The 6,829-nt window shown below is 43.8% G+C and overlaps 1 long non-coding RNA gene across 1 annotated transcript; it reads left to right on the top strand.

Moving 5' to 3' along the window:
* The first annotated feature begins 740 nt into the window (after positions 1-740).
* LOC143434035 (uncharacterized) lies at positions 741-4,683 on the top strand. The gene is made up of 2 exons (XR_013103182.1): positions 741-866; positions 4,480-4,683. It is a non-coding gene; the product is annotated as an uncharacterized LOC143434035 (long non-coding RNA).
* The last annotated feature ends 2,146 nt before the right edge of the window (positions 4,684-6,829 follow it).

The following is a 6,829-nucleotide window of genomic DNA, read 5'->3' on the forward strand; positions in this document are numbered from 1 at the left end:
AGAAAGGGAACTCTTTGTCATACCCAGGATACAACATGTGAACATAGAATTGCTCTTCCCAGAACCTCAGTAGTCTATTGTCCTGACTCACTTCCAAATCCAGTCTGAACACTCAAGGAGAACAGGACACAAACTAAATAGGCTCACCCCTGGACCTGAACCACAAGTTGAGAACGTGCAAATCTGAACCAAAGGAGGCCTCTGTCAGAAGGGCAGGAGTGGGATTGTTGGCTGGCGTCAGCGGTATTTGCTCAGCAGGATGGAAGGGGAATCAGTAAAAAATACTAGGATTTCAGGGGAGGCAGGTGGGTTTGTGTTTATACACTGAGTCGAAAGCAGAGCATTCAGGGTCCAGTGGAGACAGTAACATGCCCAGGACCAGTAATGATGGGATAGCTTCATGGGCAGTGTCTTAGTTAGGGTTTTACTGCTGTGAACAGACACCATGACCAAGGCAACTCTTAAAAGAACAACATTTAATTGGGGCTTGCTTACAGGTTCAGTCCATTCTCATCATGGTGGGAAGAATGGTAGCATCCAGGCAGGCATGGTGCAGGAGGAGCTGAGGGTTCTACCTCTTGTTCTGAAGGCAAACAGAAGACTGGCTTCCAGGTAGCCAGGAAGAGGGTCTTAAAGCCACCGCGACACACCCACCCCAACAAGGCCACACCCCTCCATCAAGGCCACACCCACTCCAACAAGGCTACACCCTCTAATAGTAGTACCACTCTCTAGGCAAAGCATATTCAAACCACCACAGAGAGCAAGGCTGAAGAGGAGACCTGGAAACAGTTCCAGTCCCTGCTGTGCATTCTTGCCACTGTGAAACCCTCTGTCCCTGTGGTGGAGGCTGCGGATAAACAATGGTAGGTGTGAGTCAGGTCAAGCCTGTGTGTAAAAGAAATGTCTTGAAGGGAGGTGTAGCTCAGCGCTTGAATGCTGACTTCACTCTGATAGCTTAGCTGCTGCAGAAGTTCAGGAAGCTAGGGATGCAAAGGAGAGTGAAACCCCTGGGGCCAGATGGCTCCAGAGTAAAAATGCTTGTAGTGCAAGCTATCAAGATGAGTTCAGCCCCAGGATCCATGCCAAAAGCTGGATGTGGTGGCACACGTGTCATCTCAACACTCCTAGGTAAGATAGGTGGCAGCAACAGGACCGGTCTACGTTTGCAGGCCAGTTAGCCTGGCGTACAAAGTGAGAGAAACAGCTAGAGACACCCTGGCTCAACAAGGATGGGAGGAGAAAACTGACTCCCAAAAGCTACCCTCTCTGACCTCAGCACGCGCTATGGTGCGCGCGCGACACACACACACACACACACACACACACACACACACACACACACACACACTCACACACACACACACACAAATAAATTAAGGGCTGGCAAGATGGCTTATCGGATAAATACAGTTACCACCAAGCCTGATAGCATGTTAGCCTTTCTTCTTGGCTCCGCCCAATAGTTACCTAGCAACAGCCTGTTTGACTCTCTCTGACCTCCCTCCGTCCTCAGTCTCTCTCTCTCTCTCTCTCTCTCTCTCTCTCTCTCTCTCTCTCTCTCTCTCTCTCTCTCTCTCTCTCTCTCTGCCTGTCCGTGTTTTTCTGTCTCTCTCCCTCGCCCCACCCCCACGCACGTGTTCCAGGCCACCCTCCTCTCTCTCTCTCTCTCTCTCTCTCTCTCTCTCTCTCTCTCTCTCCTCTCCCTCCCTCTATCCCTCCCTCCCTCTTCCTTTTCCTCCTCTTACCTTCGCCCTCCCCCTTATCCTTCCCCTCCCTCTCCCTCCTTATCCCTCTTTCCTCCCCTCCCCCCATGGACTCTTTCTGGTCTTTTTTCTCTTTATCCCTCCCTCCTTCTCCACGTATTCCTGACCCACCTCTCCTCTCCTCCCCTCCCCCATCTCTCTCTTTGTGTCCCCTGTTCCCCCCCTTCTTTGCCTCTACTCCCTTCTTATTTTCTTTTTTTCCTCTTATTTATTTATTTAGACAGGGTATGGCATGAACTTATTATGTACACCAGGCTCGTCTTAATTTACAGAGATCCACCCGAGATTCTGTGCCCTAAGAGCTGGAATTACAGGCATGTGCCACACACTGGTCTCTTTTCTTTTTAAAAAATCGATTTCTATGCTTAACCTTTTTTTCTAAACAGTCTATCGCATTTATGGTTGTTTTATAACACGAAGTCTGCCAGACTTCGATCAAATCGTTCTGTCCTGCCTCCAAATACGGGATGGAAGGATTCCTTTCATTCTTCGTTTCTACTCAACATGGCTCAAAGGAGGATCACTTCCTCAAAAGAGCAGCATTTAATACTCAAGAGAAAAAAAAATCACTTACTGCTTCCGGAGGGCCTGCGACAAGTGTGGGTCTTGTTGGCTCCTGTAAACTGACTGTAAAGTCAGAGGCAGGACATAGACATGCTTACCTGAGGTGGTCTAAGGGATGATGGTCCAGTCAAACCTGGAGCAGAGAGCTGCCGTAAGTTTAACCCAGAATTGTGATTTTCAGCCTTGACCAGAATGGCAAAAGTGAAATTTCCTTGTTGTTGTGAGACAGGGTCTTACATTGTAGCCCACGATGGTCTCAGAGTCAATATCTCCCGCCTCAGTCTCTTGGAGGCTGGGCTTCTAGGCATGTACCACTGTGTCTGGCAGCAAAATGTTCTATTGAGAAACATACTCTTTTATTTATTTATTTATTTATTTATTTATTTATTTATTTCAAAACACTTTATCAGTATTTGTATATACATATATACTTATACATGTATACATATATAAACAATAATTAAATAATAAGATGTATTTAAAAAGTATGGTGGGTTGGGGAGAGTGAAAGGAAGCAGAGAAAGGGGAAAATTATGTAAATACAGTGCTCATATATAAAATTCTCAAAAAGGAATTCAGTTTTTAAAAATGTTCAACAGATTAACTAGCATTTTACAATATGAAAATAAATATGACCTATAATTATGTTGAAGGACATTTTAACTCATTACAAACTTTGAAGTTTAAAATGAAATTAATAAAAATTATTTGACCCAGCATACTAACAAAAACCACAATAATGTTTTATAATTCAAAGTATTTCTGAGAATAAGAAAATGGATTGTCAGGAGCTAAGTCGGCCGAGCCGGGGGACACTGTGTGTTATTTCTTTTTTTTTTAATTATCAAATCATAAGTTTTTACTTTTTAACACAGGGGTTATAAACAGGAAAATACAGGATGTGGGGAAGAGGATGACACAGGAACATAGGTATTCAGGGGAAGTACAGATATCTTTCAGAACAGGGTATCAGCTAGGTGAAGGTCCAGGGGTCAGGTCACTATGACTCTGCCTATGATTCACTTGTCCTTATCTAATTTGGTACTATCCGCCAAGGCTGCCTATTTACAAGGTTTTGACTACTCAGGCTGGTAGATTTCCACAAAAGCTGCCTGTTTATAATAGTTTATAGCCATCTGTTTCAGTGTTTTTCCATAGAGACCCAAGACTTTGTGTTAGCAGGCATGAATGTCAGGCCTATTGCTGATTTTAGGCTTATGGCTGATTTTAGGCCTTCAGTGTATAAGTAGGGCTGCCCCTGACAACTCCTCCCTTCTCCAAGTATAGAAGGGCTATGGAGATTTTAATCTTGCCAAGGCAGGGATAGAGGCCTGACCTCCAGTAATTAAAGGGGACCTTGTAATGGCTCCAGTCCTCCTGTCGTTGTTCAGTGAGGCATGAGGGCCATATCTGTCCCGATGTCTTTTTCCTGGAGAGGGGATACTTTTGACATCAACCCCTATGCAGTCAGGCTTGTCCCTCAGGGAACCCAGAAACATATTTTCAACAGATAGATAATCTGATAGCAAAATCTATTCAGATACATTATCATAAGTTAGCTATGGAGGATCACAACACTCTAGATGAAGTTGTTACTCTATCCAGGGTGTTCCCAAGTCCCATCTTCACCCAATCTAAAAGAGGGGACTTCTGCCCCTAGACCAAGCAGAGAGGGGCCACCCAGAACCCCCTCTGTCTGGCGATCTGAATTCTTGCTTAGGCTGCGAGGCTAAGCACTGCAAGAGAATATAAATAAAAGCTAAAAATATGTTTCTGAGAAACATATTCTTATACAGAGAAAAGGCAAATATACTTGTGAATCCTTTCTTGGGACTGTTTGGAGACTTTGCTCTGGTATAAGGACAGCTAACAAAACAAAGGGACAGAAATAACTTTTCCTCACCAGGTGGTGGTGGCGAATGCCTTTAATCCCAGCACTCGGGAGGCAGAGGCAGGTGGATTTCTGAGTTCGAGGCCAGCCTGGTCTACAGAGTGAGTTCCAGGACAGCCAGGGCTACACAGAGAAACCCTGTCTCGAAAAACCAAAAAGAAAAAAAAAAAAAAAAGAAAAAAGAAATAACTTTTCCTCATAGTGAAGAGACATAGAATGTGGTTTCTACCTTAACACCTTTTCATTTTTCCCTTTCAGAACAGGGGTGGGAGAGATGGCTCATCAGTCAAGAGCACTTGTTCTTGCAGAAGACTCAGGTTCTGTTCCTGAACCCTCATCTGGTGGCTCACAACCAGATAACTCCAAAGATCCAGCAGCCTCTCTGGCTTCTACCAGCACACATGTAGTTCACGTACCTACACTCACACATACACATAAAACGACAACTTAAAAAAATCTATATATCATTTGTATGAGTGGTTTTTTTTGCCTGTATATATGTTTATGTACCGTGTGCATACCTAGTGCCCACAGAGATCAGAAGCAGGCATCAGATCCCTTGGGATTAGAGTTACATATGGTAGTGTACCATTCTGTGGGTGCTTGGCATGAATCTGGGTCCTATGTAAGAGCAACAGGTACTTTTAACTGCTGAGCTAACTCTCTAGCCCCCCCCCCCCCATAAAACATTAGATTAAAAATAAATAGAAACTAAGAGGTCTGGAGAGAGATGGTTCAGTGGTTAAGAGCACATACTGCTCTTCCTGAGGACCTGAGTTTGATTCCCAGCACCCACCCACATCAGGTGGCTCACAACTCCCTGTAACTCCATCTCCAAAGAAATCACATCCCTCTGATCTTGGTGGGCACTTGTGTTCATGTGCACATACACATGGCTGAAATAGCAAAAGTAAATATTTTTTTAAAAAAGAAATAAAGGGCTGGAGAGATGGCTCAGTGGTTCAGAGCACCAAGTGGGCTTCCAGAGGTCCTGAGTTCAATTCCAGGCAACCACATGGTGGCTTGTAATGGATTTGGTGCCCTCTTCTGGTGAGTCTGAAGAGGGTGACAGTGTATTATATATACACACTCACACATGCATATATATATATATATATATATATATATATATATAATCAATAAATAAATCTTTAAATAGAATCTTTAAAAGAAATAAAATCACCATGTAATTGGTAGAAATATATGTAACCCAAAGCTTTTCCTGCTAATTGAATGTAAGTGTTGTGGATTAATATTCATTATTATGTGTGTTTGGGGAAACCCTCCTGTTCTTTGTTTTGAGACAATTTTGGGTTTCAGCAGCACCAGGCTATGTGCTCTGCTAGCCTTACTGAGCTTGTACAAACACCATACATTTAGGTTTGCACTAGAAAGGGCCTTTTTTTTTTTTTTTTTTTAAATGTAAATGCACCTGTCCCGCTAGTTGCCTACCAAAGTCCTCTTTCTATCAGTGACTCTAAGTAAGATGTGAGGTCCTGCCCTGGTAGATTAGTCTGGTTTGCTTTTTTCTGTTACACATGTTTAAATTCACACTGCAGCAGAAGACTTTCTCATTTCTGATTGGCCGGGTTTTAGGATGTACTGTAGGCAAAGGAAGTTAGAGGCTGTATTTGTTGTTACTGATTTGTTTATTTTTTGTTTTGTTTTGTTTCAATTTTGATTTTTAAAAAAGATGTATTTATTTTATGTATGTGAGTACACTGTAGCTGTCTTCAGACACACCAGAGGAGGGCATCAGATCCCATTACAGATGGTTGTGAGTCACCACGTGGTTTCTGGGAATTGAACTCAGGACCCTAGAAGAGGAGTAGTCAGTGCTGTTAACTGCTGGGCCATCTCTCCTGACCTTAATCTTGAATTTTTAACATCTTCTAATTATTTGTGTTTGTGCGTGCACATGCACATGTGTGTGCAGACTTCTCAAGGCCAGAGGTTGATGTTCAATGTCTTACTCACTGGGATCTGGACTCATTGATTCAGTCAGGCTCGTTGGCCAAGGAGCCCCAGAAACCCTGTGTCTTAGTTAGGGTTTTACTGCTGTGAACAGATACCATGACCAAGGCAACTTTTATAAGGACAACATATAATTGGGGCTGCCTTACCGGGTCAGAGGTTCAGTCCATTATCCTTAAGGTGGGAACATGGCAGCATCCAGGCAGGCATGGTGCAGGAGGAGCTGAGAGTTCTACATCTTCATCTGAAGGCTGCTAGCAGAATACTGACTTCCAGGTAGCTAGGATGAGGGTATTAAAGCCCATGACCACAGTGACATGCCTACTCCAACAGGGACACACCTTCTAATAGTGCCACTCTCCGGGTCAAGCATATACAAACCATCACACTACCCTAGCTGCATGTATGTTATAGTATATGCACCACTGATTTTGCTAGCATCTTGTCTCACCAGGAACAAAGTGGTCCTCTGGTGCAGTGGGGACCTGGTTGATACTTTCCTCTTCATTCTAAACAGCAGAGACTTGGGACTGAAGAGCAAGTAGGTGTGGGGGATCAAGGGTTTGTGGGGAGCGAGAGACTCAGACACATTGCCATAATTTCTCATGAGGCTGCCTTTCCTTAATTCACCTAA

The sequence above is a fragment of the Arvicanthis niloticus genome, chromosome 12, assembly GCF_011762505.2.
Source record: "Arvicanthis niloticus isolate mArvNil1 chromosome 12, mArvNil1.pat.X, whole genome shotgun sequence".
Classification (NCBI taxonomy): Eukaryota; Metazoa; Chordata; class Mammalia; order Rodentia; family Muridae; genus Arvicanthis; species Arvicanthis niloticus.